We start from the raw sequence: 13,554 nt of genomic DNA on the forward strand, positions 1-13,554 counted from the left end.
GCCCAGCCAAGCTCAGTTGCTTTAAAATTTGCCCCCAGCTCAGCAAAGTGCCCTGAGCCAAACATAAAAGGCACATTTATAAGTATCTCCCCAGTTCTACCTCTTTTGAGTAGAGTTCTTCAGTCTGTGAAGTGGAACTTCTGTCTGTGGTCCTAAACTTCCCACACTGAGATTTCAAAGGCATGTCCCTTGCTCCTGTATTTTCGGAGTCCTGTTTGTGGGGCTGCGGCAAGCACAGTGGGAACGCAGCTCACTGAAGACGGCAGCATGGGAGTGACCAGAGGTCAGACTAAATGATACGATTCTCAGAAGGGCTGAGCAAGGGACTAGGACTTGGCAAAGCCTTTATTCATCCATCCTCTCCATGGGACACAGATTTAAATTACATTTCCTCTCACCTTTTATTCCCTCCAGGATGTCTCTGTTTGTTCACCATGAGTTACCAAAACATCACTAAGGAAATGGCCTGTCTGGTGCTATTGAAGATTTTTTTTTTGTTGTTATTTATAATATGTTCCCCCCTTCCTGAAATAGCCAAATAACTGGAGAGGAGAGTTGCGGCGGGACTTTGAAACCCTAAAAGGCCATGCCTTTCCTTTCCCAACTTATAATTGGGACATTGTGTAACTCTGACATGTTATTCCCTCATAACATGAGATTGTGTCTTACTCAGCTGCAAAAAAGGACCTAGACCAGATCAGAAAAGTAGGTTGGAAAGAGCTCTTTTACTAAAAATTGAGTCTTAGTATGAGTAATTTCTACACTAGAAATTTAGTTGGCACACAGATTTGACGCGGAACATTACACTTTGACTATTTCAGATACAAATGTAAAATGCCAGTAAGAGGAGGAAAAAATTTTACTCTCAGTTATGCACTCAGGAAGAGGAAACGTACCTTAGCCTCCTTAATAATCTCCATATTTATTCACCTTCTCCAAAAAGAAACATTTGTTCTCTGAGAAGGCGGCATTTGTTCCCTTCAATACCTGGAGGGGGAAAAAAAAATCCACGCAGATGTTCTTCATATAACACGTTGGTTGGGCAGGATCTGTGCTAGCATTTCAATCATCCAACATTTTACACAGAATTAAAATGGATTGAGTTTCCCTTCCTGGAAGGGAGAACATAGAATCACATGTTTGGAGTCACATCAAGGGCGAAATGGGATGTGCTCTACTCTGAGAGCCAAGTCACCAACTCTGCTGGTGAGTGCTTTCCCCAACTACCTTTCCCAGTCACAACAGCAGAGTAGGGGAGACAGGAAAATATTAGGTATGCTTAATAGGAACTGAAGTGCAGCCAAATAGCATACTTCCAGGGTACACTCTGGCAGGCTGGCACTCTGAAAGATGTAATTTCTCCATTTCCAAAACTCAATAATTTTTCAGCTGCACAGCACCACTCCAATAAAATACTGATATTTTATTCATCTCTTGCTGAAGAACCATACTTTAATTTTTTAGGTGTCGCGAAATCACATCAATTCACAAAAGACCAACTTCTTGCTGCTATAGTCAATCAGATGTTACATGTACATCCATACACACCATGGGGTGTGTGTGTGTGTGTGTGTGTGTGTGTGTGTGTGTTGTGTTTTTTTTCTTTCTTTCTTTCTTTCTTCGCTGGTTAGTCATATATGAGAAATTTGTAGTCTGAGTCATAAAGCTCCCTCAGGCAGGGAACGGTGCTAATGAATGCATGGTATGTATCCAGCACCCATGGTTCTTTCCAGGCTCAGCTTCCCTCCCTTCACCCCGCTTCCCAGCCCCCAGCTCCCACCGCATCTCCTCCAGGGAGCTTTGTTTTTATTACAGGAACCCTATCTCATCTCTGTAATTATTATTGCTAGAGTTTACACAAGTGTGAGGGTGCTGAGAACATCAAAACAAACATTTCAAATATAACCATCTTTCCTATTTCATGTAAAAATCTGGGAACTGAAGGGATCGCAAGGATTCTGTAGTTTGACCAGCTCATTTTGCATAAGGAGAATCTGAGACACAGTAAGCTAAGTCAGTGCACATAAAACTCAGGTCTCACACTATGGATTGGGTGCTTTTTCCTCTGCTTCTGGGATAAGCAAACTTTTTCTTTAAAGGGACAGAAGAAAATATTCTAGGCTTTGTGGGCCATATGCAATATATTTTTCTTTAAAAATAATAACCTTTAAAAATGTAAAGAGTTACGTATTCTTAGCTTTAGGGTCTTATGAAATGAGACAGCCAATTGGGTTTGGTTCAGGTACTATAGTTTGCCAAGCATTTTTCTATTTTGTAATACACACACCAGTCATCAAAACTAAGGGGAGTGTGTTAGTCAACAGTTACAAAAATAACATATATAATAAATGATCCTAAAACTCAAAGACATGCAGCAATAGGTATATGTGTTCATGCCCACAAAACTGTGGATTGGCTAGGGTGGCCCTGAGCCACATGGCTCATTTTGGGATTCCAACCAGAGAGGCAGTGACTACTACTTAGGGCATGCTCTCATGATGAATTCCAAAGGAGTGACAAAAAGCATGCAATGCCTGTTAAACTGTCATAAATGTAAAGTTACACTCAGACTTGCCAGGTCATGTCTCTACTCACGTTGCACTGGCCAAAGCACATTATACCTGGCCAAGCCCCACATCAACAGAGCTGGAAAGTGATCTTATCCCATGGAGTTCGGGGTGGTGCGAGAGGGAGTGACCCCTCTATAAACTGATCATCTAAAGCCATGAAACGATTCTGAGAAGATAGTGGTGGTGGTGACATAAGTTTTAAAATTCCCGAGTCCCCCATAAAAACAGACAGAACAGCTAAAGATGGCAAATTAAAGACTCCTTGATAAAGCACCCCCATAACCGCGCCCCCCCCCAAATACAAGTAATGGCAGCCATCAGGCTAATATAATTTAAGCATCTTTGTGAAATGAAGCAGAAATAGAGTGACAAAGCTTCAGATGACTCCAAGAAAAGGACAAACTCAAAATATCAAATACAATTACATATTGAGAAGTACCACAGACTAATCTCAGAGCAATGCCTATAAGTGGAGGGAGTTTTGTAAGGATCCAATTCACGGGTGCATGAAGGAAGCCTATGATTAGGTCTGCAGCTACTGGAGCAGGTTGGGCCCGATGAACTCTCAAAACTAAACCCCTTCCTGGTCAAAACTCCTTACTGATGGGAAATTTCTGGGAGTGAAACCCAATTCAAACAGGACAGAGATAATTGGGGCAAGGAAAAAGAGATTCAGATAAAATTGGGGAACAGAGAAAGAGATCTCAAAAACAACAGATCTCTTCGTTTAAAAAAATAAAGTTGTGTACATTATAGAAGAGGCTACAATTTCAACTCTAGTTCTGCTCTCTCTGGGACAAGCCACCTTGTATCCACTTCTTGGGCTGCCATAAATTATCAACAACTTAGTGGCTTGCTCCAACATAAATTTATTCTCTCACAGTTCTAGAAGTGACAAATCTGAAATCAACATTTAACAGGACCTTGCCCCCTCTGAGGACTCTGGGGAATAATAATCCTTCCTTGCCTCTTCTTAGCTCTGGTGGCTTCTAGCACTGCTCAGTGTCCCTTTGCTTGTGGCTGTATAACTCTGATCTGTCCCTCCACCTTCACATGGCCTTCTTCTCTCTATGCTCCTTTTGTGTCTGTGTTTCTGAGTCCTCTTCTCTTCTGATAAGGACACCAGTCATCGAACTTATGGCTTTCCCTAATCCACTATGACCTCCTCCTAACTTGACTACATCTGCAAAGACCCTATTTCCACCAAAGGTTGCATTAAGGTGCCAGATGTTAGGACTTGAATATATATTTTGGGAGTGAAACAAATCAACTTACTACACACCTAAATGTGTTCCTCCTGTGTGTTTTTTTTGGTTTTTTTTTTCCCTCTCCTAGGAGGCTCTTCTTTGTCTCTTATCCTCTGTGGTTTCAATCAAAGTAGGTATTGAAAGTATTTATTTCTGAACAAAGCCTCAGACAGTGAAGAAAATTCCCTGAGGAGCCCACCAGGCAACTCCTTTTATAAAATGTTTTGTGCACACACATTGTGGATATAGCCTGGAATGTTGCTGTTCCCTTAGTAGAAGAATATCTTCATGACTTCAGCAAGGCAGATTTCTTAGATAACAAAAAACATAATAGAAAGATTTTATAAGTAACAGTTCATTAAAATATAAAAAATTAGGCTCATAAAAAGATGACATTAAAAAACATGAAATAACAACAAGCTATGGACTGGGAGAGAATATTTGCAAAACATATTTGACAAACTACTCAGATCCAAAATGCAAATCAGCAGAAACGAAAACCAATCCAATAGGAGATGGGAAAAAGACTTCAATAGATATTTTACAAAGGAAGACATAAAAATGACCAATCAACCCTAATGGGTTTGGCTCAGTGGATAGATCATCGGAAGCGGACTCAAGGGTCCCAAGTTTGATTCCAGTTAAGGGCATGTACATCCCCAGTAGGGGGTGTGCAGGAGGCAGCTGATTGGTGTTTCTCTCTCATCAATGTTTCTCTCTATTCCTCTCCCTTCCTCTCTGTAAAAAATCAATAACATCCTATATAGTAAAACCCTAATATGCAAATCGACTGAACGGTGGAATGACTGGTCACTATAAATGACCTTCAGGGGGCAGATGCTCAATGTAGAAGCTTCTCCCTGGTGGTCAGTGTGCTCCCACAGGGGGTTCGCCACTCAGCCAGAAGCTGGGCTCGTGGCTGGCAAGTGCAGTGGTGGTGATAGGAGCCTCCATGGCAGCACTAAGGAGCAGCAAGCTGAGTGGTAAGGAGCAGGAAGCAGGTGGGTGGTAAGGAGCAAGGGATCCCGAACTGTGAGAGAACACAAGCTGGGCCGAGGGATTCCCCCCACACACACCTCCAGTGCACGAATTTTGTGCACTGGGCCTCTAGTTTTATATATATATATAAAAGAATGACAAATCAGTCTATAGTCATCAGGGAAATGCAAATTAAACATACAGAGATACTTCACACATGCTAGAATGACTAAAATTTAACAAAAGGATGAACCTTATCCATATTTAGTTTCAAGCAACTATGGTAGAATTGCTAATAGTAGAATCACTTTTAGGAACTGTTAAATTGGTTATTATATAAAGGTTAAACATTTTTTGGCCATGACTCAACAATTTCACTCCTGGTATTACCCAAAAAAAGAGAAAACATATGACCACAAAAATGACATACCAAAATTGTCATAGCAACCTTATTTATTATATACTAGAAGCCTGATGCATGAAATTCATGCAAGAGGATGGGGGGTTCCCTCAGCCCAGCCTGCACCCTCTCCAATCTGTTAGTGAGGGACAACCAAACCACTTAACAGCAGGCTGTGTGGGGTGATGACGTTGGCAGGGAGACAGTGAGGGGTGAGCATCAGGCTGCATGGGGTGACCAGGCCGGCATGGGGATTAGTGAAGGACGACCAAACGAGTGAACAGCAGAGTGCATGTGGTGACCAAGCTGGCAGGGGATTGTCCGAATGCCAGTTTAGGCTGGTTTAGGGGATCGGATCTAAACCGGCAGTCAGACATCCCTCTCACAATCCAAGACCACTGGCTCCTAACTGCTTTTGGGGAGATGTCTGACTGCCGGTTTAGGCCTGATCCCCTAAACTGGCCTGGTCACCCCCAACTGCTCCCCGTCCCCCCGGCTTGGTAGCCCCTCACTGCCTTGCTCCACCAGCCTGGTCGCCCCTCATTGCCTCCCTTCCAGCATGGTTGCCCCCAAATGCCCCCCTGCTAGTCTGGTTTCTCCTAACTGTGCCCCCTGCTGGCCTGGTTGTCCCTCACAGCCACTCCCTGGCAGCCTGGTCACCCCACGCAGCCTGCTGTTCATTCATTTGGTCGTCCTTCACTAACCCTCATGCTGGCCTGGTCGCCCCACAAAGCCTGCTGCTCAGTCGTTGGGTCACCGTTCACTGCCCCTCCTGCCAATGTGGTCATCTCACACAGCTTGCTGTCAAGTGGTTTGGTTGTCTCTCACTAACACCCCTGCCAGCCTGGTCACCTCACACAGTCTGCTGTTTGGCTGTTACTGTGAGGGCGTCCTGACCAATTTGCATATTACCCTTTTATTAGTATAGATAATAACTCCAAACCAGGAGGAAGGGAATAAGCGTCCACCCACAGCAGAACTGTGGAATAGTACTTAGCAATAAGAAACACTTGATACAAGCAATGACCTGAATGAACTTCAATATCATTGTGCTGAGTATAAGAAGGTTCAGGAAAGTGTATTGCATGATTCTGTTTCCGTGGAGTCCAGTAACAGGGAACAGGAGTCTGTGGGAATCAGCAAGTAATTGACTCTGGGAAGGGGCACAGTGAAGGGTAACAAATAGGCTAGAATGGGGATCAAGGGAACTTTCTGGCATAATGAAAATGCTTTGCCTCTTGTATGGGTGACATACAATAATCAAATTGAACATTTAAGATCTGTGCATTGCACATTAGGTAAATTATATCTTAATTAAAAAAGAAGGCCCAAGTTTCTTAAAGTTGCTTGAAATGCTTATTAATACCTAACTTTTATTTAGCCCTCTTATCTCATCTTTTGTTTAAACTCTGGGCACAGGTTCAGGCTTTTCCCAACACAAATGTTTAACAAATGTCCATAGTTTGATGCTAAGAGCAAATCCAAATTCGAATTCTGTCTTCTTGTTTTATTCCTTCTTTTATTTATTCATTAAATAGACACTATTCTAGGCATTGAATTTACAAAGACAAGACAAGACAAGATTTCTGGTTTTTAGGAACACATAGTCCAGGTGGAGAAACATAAGAAACAAATAGATAGCGGTTCCCCTTATCTGCAGGGGACATGTTCCAAGAGCCCCCGTGGATGTCTAAAGCCACCAAACCCTATATGCTATGTGGTTTTTTTCCCCCTATACATACATGCCTTTGATAAAGTTTAAGTAAAATATTATTAAGTAAGATAGAATTATCTGATCACAAGTATAGCAATACTATGATAGTTTAACAACCTAGACCACCATTAAGTGACTAATAGGCAGTGAGAGTCTACAGTGTGGAGATGCTGGACAAGGGAATGGTTCATGTTCTGGGCAGGACAGAGTGGAACAGCATGAGATTTTATCACACTGCTTAGAACACACACAATTTAAAACTTATGAATTGTTCACTTCTGAAATTTTTATTATCGGACCATGGATGCATGCAACAGAAAGCAAAACTGTAAATAAGTGGGGACTACTGCAAACACTGAAGAAACCAAAGCAGTGTTATAGGATAGCAAGTAACTAGTTATCAGGCAGAGGGTCGGGAGGTGTTAAATAGATAAGTAGTTTAGGAGGGACATTCAGAGGAGGGGAACTTAAACTGATGGAGGCAGGAGAGTTGGCAAGATAGAAATCTAGCAGAAGAGTATTCCAAGAATGGGGAATAGGAAGAAATCTGCTTTGGCACACGAGGAAAGGAAGTGGGAAGTAGGAAGCCAAAGGCCTGCAGCAGAAGGAACAAATGGAAAGAACCAGGTCAGTGAACATTAGAAGAGGGAGGTGGAGGCCAGATTATGTAGGAGTTTGGGTTTCATTCATTTATTAGAGATTTTAAGCAGAGACATGTCGTGATCTGCTTTAGATTTTAAATGATCATTTTGGTTGTTGTGCAGTAAGCATGTCATAAGAAGGCAAGCCTGAAAGTGATTAGATTGGGTAGGAGCCTCTTGTGGAAATCCAGGTATGAGATGGTGATGGTTTGGATCAGCATAAGGCAATAGAGATGAACGCTATGCCCAGAGTAACCAGACTGAGGGAACCTTGGTCAGGCAGACAGACCTAAGTTGATCCATAGACTTCAGACATTCCAATTACAGACCTAATCTTGGCATTTACTTGCTCTGAAATTCCTCATTGTATCAGTTAACTAGGGTTATGTCTCAGTCCATTCTGCCTATGATAACTGAGTGCAAGATGGCTTATAAATAATAAACATGTACTTCTCACAGTTCTTGAGGCTGGAAGTCCAAGATCAAGGCTCCAGAAGATTCAGTGTCTGATGAAGGCCCACTTTTGGTTCATAGACGGCTGTTTTCTATGTCCTCACACATTGAAAGGAGCTCTCCGAGGTCTCTTTTATAAGAGCTCTCATCCTATTCATGAAGTCTTCACCCTCATAACATAATTTCCCCCAAAGACCCCACCTCCTAACATCATCACATTGGGACTAGGATTTAACATAGGAATATTTTTTTGGGGGTGGGGGGGGAGGTCACAAACATTCAGCCCATAGCAAGTCACAATGGTGCTATCTACCCAACAAACCCAAAATATAGTGACTTAAAACACCAGTTCTCTAGTCCTGGGCTGGACAGAGTGGAGCAGCACAAGATTTTATCACACTGCTTAGAACCATACACAATTTAAAACTTGAGTGACAAAGGGGTGGGCTCCTGCAGACTGAGCTCCCTGACATCTGTGGCTCATCCAACTGGGCTCAAATGGAATGCCTTGGCCGTGCTCTCAGGACTCTCCCCTTCCTCCTGGGACCAGAAGGCTAGCCTAGGCATAGCCTTCTCCTGGGCATGGCAGGGCTGTATAGGTTTTAGTGCAATACACAGGCACTTTAAAAAAGCCTCCTCTTGTGTCATGTGTGCTAACACCCTATTGACCAAAGTAAAGCTCAAGTTTAAACCAGGAGTCAAGTGGCCAGGACTAGATTCAGCCTCTTCAAGGGACAAACTAGAAAGTCACATGGCAAATGGCATGACACTAGAGAAGGATGAAGATTGGTGACATGAATGCAGTCTGCCACACTCATATTCAGGTTCATGCCTTTGGCCACAAGAATGACCAGTTATACGCAGTAGCCTTTTCAGTATAGCTGGCTCCTCCCTGCTTCTATGGAGCTAGCTCAAGGCATTAGCATCATTAAGGAGGGTTAAAGCAGCCATTGCTACTCGGTAAAAATAAATAAATAAATAAATAAAATGTGCTGCCACAGCAAATGCCTCACAGTCCCAAAGGAAATGGTCCAACCAGGTAGTTTATTACTATTATGGAGGATGGCCACTGGGGCAATAAAGAAGGGAGGAGCATCCAATATTAAAAATAAGTGAACCTCCTAGAGAATGTGGCACTGCAGATATTTACACAGTAGGAATACAGAAGGGGCTTCCTGGAACAACTCCACAAAGTTAATATTTCAAGCAGTGGCGCCATCTTCAAACTTAAACACTGATGTCCCACCATATCGATGAGCTATACCACTCCTGCAGCTTATCTGTCCTCAGGTATGTGACACTGAAGCTTCAGACCACGGTTTCATCAATTGCCCAAGAGTGACAAAGAGCCTCAGTCCTCTTACCTGGCAGATGCCCTTTATCGGGAGAATGAAAAGCCAGTTCCAGGTGGGGTGATTGACAACGAGAGGATACTTTAGACGTGTCCTAAACATGGACAAAGAAGAGGAAGAGTTGGTTCACTCCTTTGGAGAAAGAGCTGTCCCAGCTCTTTATTTGTTTTGATAGCAAAGTTATGCATAGAATAATGTGTAAAATGAGTGCTACATAAACAAATCTTCATAGCTACACTAAGCTCGCTGAATCAGCCAAATAGCACACGCACCTCCTGTAGGGCTAAACCACTGGGAGGAAGAGTCCCTGCAGTGTGGCCTTTGTGTGCATGTGTGAGTGCATTTAATATTCATTCCACAACCATTTGTTATAGCCTTGTTCTTTAGAAAACATTATGCAAGTGCTAGAGCTGGGAAAATATTTAAAAAAAAAAAAAAAAAAAGGACAGATTCTGCCCTTGTGGACTAATTTTCTTCCAAGTGAAGAAAAAAAATGTATGAACAGGTAATTGTGAGGCAGAGTTTTACCCTTGATGTGTCTGTTTGTTCATCTATGTCCACCTCTGTGTTCATCTGATCAGGCTCCTGCCTTATAAACACATTTGCAATCCTCAAGTTCCAAAGCCACTCTTGCAACCTGGTTAACATGCTTCAATGTCCCACGGAGCATGCACAGGGCAAGCCAGGATTCTAAAAAGGGGAGATTAAGATGGGAAAATTCTCTAGGCTCCCACTAATCACCCTGCCTTCCTGATGGAGGTTAGAGCTCCAGATGATGAGGTGGGCAAGGGGAGTGAAAAATAGAACAGAAAGTGAGAGACACAAAGAAGCCTCATGCTCCCCCAGTAAAAAGACCCCTTCAGTTAACCTAGCCATGCAGAAGCATAGCAGTGAGGTGCCTATAAGAATCCAGGTGTGGTCTGTGGCCTGACAGAGTTTTAGTCAAAGTTTCAACTTTCTGATCATTGCAACGTAGCTCCAAGAAGAACCTTCTGTTCAGTGAAACCAACTCAGAGCAGAGCTGTAAGCTAGCAACCAACATCATCACACTCTCCAATGCTTTGAGTTTGGAGGCCTTTATAGAGGATTCCATTAAAATTCTACACGTGCTAAGGTATTCCTGAGGTTCACTTGGTTAATGAAGATTTAAACGTGGCTCAGGTCCCACATCGTGAATAATTTTGCTTTATGGGTTCACGGATCAGAGAAGCTGAAGGCTTGTAAACAAAGGTTAACTTGGTCATTTTTTAATGCCAATTTTCTATCAGTAAACTTCTGAGTCATTGTTCATGTTCCATTCACACACTAGCCTGAACTAAGTTTTATCAAGTTCTCAACATTTTCTAGCTGAATCTTCTTACCCATTTGTGACATCTGCCCAGCTAAGCAAATGCTCAGATCCTATTTCTTCCTAAGACATCCATCTCTCTCCAGAGTTCAAATTAGTAGTTTGCCCTGCAACCTCTCTATTCTGGTGGGTTCAAGAAAAGCAATTAATTTTCAGTATTTAGGATATTTTCTTTTGTAAGAGTGTGAAGGAGCCTCTTTCCAGCTCTCTACATCTCTGAGCTTGGATGCTGCCGTAATTGGTCAGCATCTTCCTTCAGTGGCTTCCTGTCTGTGTGATTTGATTCAGTAACAAGTGCTTCTGAATTCCACACTTCTCTTCTGCTAGAACTTCTGTTGGAATTTCTACCTGCTTCCCTCAACTAGCATACCCCAGGTGATGGCAGAGTTTTGCAGGAGGTGACCTGCTGTGAATCTATCACAGACACTGCTGGGCCAGAGAAGTAATGCATTACCAGATTTCTCTGAGCATCTGAAATCAGCCCTTAAAATGTTCAAACATCCCTTTGATAATTTTCCGTCGAGGGAGGTAGAGACCATGGAATCGGTGCTATTCTTTATCCACATAAAATTACATATTTATTAAACACCTACGATGCACCTAGGGTAATTGTAAGCTCTGTGGAAGGCTCTTGCTCTCAAAAATTTTGACAAGAAAAGGCAATAATGCAGACCTCCAGTTTACATGAGTTTAAGATACTGAGAGGGTCCCTAAAACTGTCCCATTTATGAGTGGGAAGATTCTTAGTCCTATAAAAGTAGTCCAAGCCAGAGCCGTGATATTCACCAGAAGTAATAGGCTGCCCTGCATTTGCTTCTGATATCCCTCCTGATCTCCCCGTTGTCAACCCTCCTAAACCATGTGGCTTTTAACATCCTCGCTGGATATAGTTTTGTCTCTTCATTCTGTCTCCTTTTTCCAAGGCAGAAACTAATATTTACATTTCTCTAATCATGATCCCCAGTCATCCAGTTTTACTATTGCTATAATCCCTGTTTCTCTTTTTCATGCTTTTACTAAGTTGCATCATCCCAGCGTACTTGGCTGTCATAAGGCAGCCTTCTGCCACCTCTCAGTAGTACATGAGTTACATGACACCCTTTTCTTGTGTTCTCACCCCCATGCCAGCGCTAGAGTAGCATTTGGATGCTAGGGAAGCGAAAACTGCAAATGCTGAGGATGGAGCCATGGGTATTGGTAACAGAAAAGCAACACTATCGTTGAGGGATAGAAAGGCAATCTCCAGGCAGATACTCTATGACATGGAATAAAGCCAGAACAGGAAGAGTAATATGTGGTTAGAGGCATGGGGTTTGGAGCCATTCCCACGTGGGTTCTAATCCAGGTTCCACAGGTGACCTAGAGCGAAAAGACCCAACACCTCCCAAGTCTCAGCCACACAGACTCCTATAAGGATTACATGACATGTTTTATATAAAGCACTTGGCACCTCATCTGGCTCATAAAACATACTCAATAAATTCAAACAGCTCTTATAATTATAAATGATGCTGTAAAGTGGGCCTTGGCCCCAGTGGAACAGGAAGGAGTCCAGTTCCTAACACAGTGAAGCCACAGTTAGAAAAATCAGAGAATTAAAATTAGATTTCTGCCCAGCTGAGTGTTTAACATAGACTCTGGCTGCACCAAGACGCAGTCCAGGCGAGGCATTTCAATATCCTGGCGTTGTCTCTTTCTGGTCCATTCCTTCTGCCAATGCAGAAGGAAAAAGGGATGTTCCCATTTTCTAAAATCTGCTATCCACCAGCCATCATGCTGGGTACTTTTCACTTTCATTTTCTGAGCTGTTGGCTTCATAACTGCTTTTCACTCTACCTACCCCAACCTCACAACAGTCAATGAAGACACAGAAGAACCAATTCCTTTCCAAATAGTCGAGCAGGCAGTCAGCTCTGTGAGTGTGTGTTAGTGTGGGATGCTGCTGTGTGGATGTAGACATTTCCCTTCCCAGGGCTTCTGTAGCTCAGCTCTCAAGACACTCTGCCTTAGGGCATTTCTATTGTGGTCACACGCCATCATGACAAGTAATCTGAACAGCCTTTCTCAGGTACAGTATTTATGGTTTGGTTTGAAGCAAAAAACAGTCAGAGGCAATAGGTAAAAACTAATTTGCTGTACTGTCACTCTGGATATATAGCAAGTAGCTGTAAACAAGCATGTACACTATAATTAAAAATATGATAACATTATAAAACAGGATGATGGCTAGTTAGAGAGGAAGATCTATCAAGTAGGAATATGCGTATATCACTTGAAGTATTGCCTCAATTACTAGAAGTCATCAGCTCAGGCTTCTCATCTCAAAAACAATCCTTAAAAACCAGACTGCGGATGACAAGCACTGTTTATTTTGCATTGGTTCCCTTTCAATCCATCTGTCCACAGGAATTTTCCTTCAGTGTCTGCGCAAAGAGCTATGAGACAAGGATAATACTAATCCTTGAACTCAATCCTGTCTCATTCCTGATTCCTCTGTGGATCTTAGCCTGAGAGCTGAGCTAGAAAAAGCATCTTTGAATTCCTCAGAATAAATCGCCCAGGAAAACTTGTGCCCAAAAGCAAGTGGGGGGAAAAAAGTAAGTGGAATAATTCATTAACAAACACAATTAATGCACCTATGCCATCCCAACAAGTGAACCAGTTCTTAGGTTGCAAACTCGGTCCAGCAATCAGCAGGTAGTGTGGAGACCTGTGGCTTCTGAGGATCCCGCAAGAGCGATTGTGTGGGTCCCTACTCGCTGTTGCTGTGACATTTCCAGCCCTGATGCCTTTCTTAGTAAGAATATGTGAAATCCTACAAAATTGATCCTTAGTTATCAAAGGAAAATGC

General features: G+C 42.7%; 1 long non-coding RNA gene across 1 annotated transcript in view; it reads right to left on the minus strand.

Annotated features, from left to right (window-relative positions):
- Window positions 1-13,554, minus strand: part of LOC311620979 — a 123,672-nt gene that overhangs the window by 34,604 nt on the left and 75,514 nt on the right. The window contains exon 4 of the long non-coding RNA XR_014794776.1: window positions 9,368-9,449. This is a non-coding gene — a long non-coding RNA (uncharacterized lncRNA). The remainder of the gene's footprint in view (window positions 1-9,367; window positions 9,450-13,554) is intronic.

The sequence above is a fragment of the Pipistrellus hanaki genome, assembly GCF_964339955.1.
Source record: "Pipistrellus hanaki genome assembly, chromosome: 4".
NCBI lineage: Eukaryota > Metazoa > Chordata > Mammalia > Chiroptera > Vespertilionidae > Pipistrellus > Pipistrellus hanaki.